Source organism: Pinus tabuliformis, chromosome J (assembly GCF_031772625.1).
Source record: "Pinus tabuliformis cultivar Carrire ecotype Pingquan chromosome J, CPIR1, whole genome shotgun sequence".
Classification (NCBI taxonomy): Eukaryota; Viridiplantae; Streptophyta; class Pinopsida; order Pinales; family Pinaceae; genus Pinus; species Pinus tabuliformis.
In genome coordinates, this window is record NC_142295.1 from 1,440,273,614 (window position 1) to 1,440,276,355 (window position 2,742).

The window sequence follows — 2,742 nt, forward strand, 5'->3', positions numbered from 1 at the left end:
TTAGTCTATTTTTAGACATATGGATCATGGTCTATGAGTTGCAGGATGCTATTTGTGGATGATTGGTCATGTTGGTAAAAATAGATGGAATTCTATTTTTAGAGATATGGGTGGTTTCTATTTTTAGACTGCCAGGCTAAAAATAAAACAGTCGAATATTATTGTCTCATAATAATATTTGGACTATAAACATAATCTTATCCTCTTGGAGCACTTCAGTTTGAGCTACATATGTGGCACATGCAGCTGTCAGAAGGAAATACGCTTTTCTTGTGGGTCAGTTGAGCTATTGCATGCAGGACTTCAGTTAGAACTCATGTGGTTGAGTTTCGATGGAGTTGATTGTGGAGTTGATGGAGTTGTGTTCAATTTGACTTGGTTGAACTAGTTGTACTTAGTCTAACTGCAAATAGACTAGTGATGAGTGATGTGAATTAATTGTTAAATTAATTCACTAATTATTAACTCATAAAGCAACTGAATAATACATCAGTTAACTTAGTGCATGTACAGTTCAGTGGAGACAGGTGTTAGAGGTGGAGATTGCTATTAGTTGTGACTATAGTTGTGCATGAGATTTTGCACATGCATGGATTGAGTATTGCCAATGAGGATTGCGTGGTTCAGCCAATGAAATATGAGTTTGGATCAGCCATTCATCATTATTCTTATGCAGGATTGCGCAGTGGAGGCAGGCAAACAGTGGAGGAGATTTGAGGCATCAGATCTGAGCTAGTTTGTGTGTAACAGGTGGAGATAGTACTGAGTACTTGTGAGGAGTATTGTACTATGTATTGTTACATGTTCTCAATCAATATAATATACAGATAGTGTGGGGTTTTCCGCTGTATGCTTTCCCCAGGTTGCATACTGTGTTAATGTGCGCATGTGATTGATGTTTCATTGTTTTTAATTCCGAAAAATTTATGATCAATGTAGAGGAGGTTATGTATTATGCATGTATTCCACAATAGTGTATAATCGGGATAATCTTTGTGAATAAGTGTCATATTATTCAAAATTTCTACATGGTATCAAAGCTATTGATCATCAGATCTATTATTCATAAAGTGTTTACATTTTATTTCTTCAGGCAGAGTCTATAATCGGGTCAGGTAGCCTCTGGATTCATCCTTCTTTTGGAAGGTGAGATATTCGATAAAAGCCCATACAGTCAATCTCTGTACGAGAAATAATTTGTTCTCACGAATTTTAGATCAGAAGCGGTTGAGTTTTGAGCTGGTGGAATTCAAATTTGCAGTAGTGTTTTCTTGGTGTCAAAGTTGAAATGTCTTTCAACGGATTGCGATTGGAGTATGCCCTTGAAGGCAGCTCGAATTATATTGCATGGAAAGACAGGATGGAGGCGGTGTTAGATGACAATGGTTTGAAGGAGTTCATAGGGGCTGAGGTCCCAAAGCCTACTGATGCTGCTCACGTTGAGGTTTGGCAAAAGAAGACAACAAAGTGTCGAAGGATTCTGTTGGAGGGTGTGAAGGATCACATTGTATCCAGTCTGCATGGAAAGGCTTCTCCATACTTGATGTGGAAAGCGTTGACAGATTTATTCCAAAGCAAGAGCGACCAGAGGAAGTTGGTGCTCAAGGATAAACTCAGAAACATTAAGTGTGAGAATGGAGACAGTATGCCCAAGTATCTCATGAAGTTCACCCAATGCCGGGATGAGCTGGGAAGTGTGGGGGTGACTGTCGATGATGAGGACTTGGTGAGCTTGGCTCTCCTTGGTCTTCCAAAGAGTTGGCATTCCTATCAGGACTCTGTCCATGGTCCGGAGAAATTGCCAGGATGGGAGAGACTTTGATTGGATCTTGTGCAAGAGGAGATTAGGCGGAATACTAGGGACGGATCTTCATCAAAGGCATCTGATGAAGAAAATTGCGCTTTGCCTGCCCAACCAAAGAAGGGGAAGGAGAAGGGTTCTCTTTCCGAATCCAGTTCTTCCAATGATGGGAAGAAGGTTGACAAATCGAAAGTGCGATGCTTTCGTTGTCATGAGGTGGGCCATTATGCTGCAAATTGTCCACGGAGGAAATCCAAGAAGGGATCCGGGGAAGGATCTGAAGGTGAGGCACTTGCTTCACAGTTTGAGTTGGATTTCACACTCTTCGCTTGCATGGTTTCATCCATGCTGGGAAGTGGTTGGTTTCTTGACAGTGGAGCTTCTTTCCACATGACTGGTGACAAAAGTTTGTTCAGTACTTTGGAGGAGAAAGATCTCCAGATACTCATAGCGATGGGTAATGATGAGAAGTATAGTGTCTCAGGTGTAGGCACGGTTATTTTTCAGAGGGAGCATGGAGCTCGCCTTACCTTGACCGATGTCAAGTATGTACCAGGACTGAAGAGAAACTTGGTGTCGATCGCGATGCTGGAAGACGGAGGCTATGATGTAGTCTTCAGTAAGGGAAAGGTTTTCCTTAGACACATCATCACTAGACAGGTGAAGCAGATTGGTTCACGGGTCAAGAACCTGTATGCTCTTGAGGTTCAAGATGCATGCAAAGCCTTGAGCAGCGAGGCAATTGATGGAGACTTGGTGGTTGAGAGGGAGTGTATATTAACTCTCAACATGCAGAGCCAGAAGAAGTCTCAAACGATCATGGAGGAGCCACGATTGGTGCAGCAGCTTCAGGAGGTTGTGGAGCAGCCACAACAAGGGAAGATGAGAGGAGATCGAGTAGAGACATCTACTCATGCAGAGACCTCCAGTAGGGGGAAACT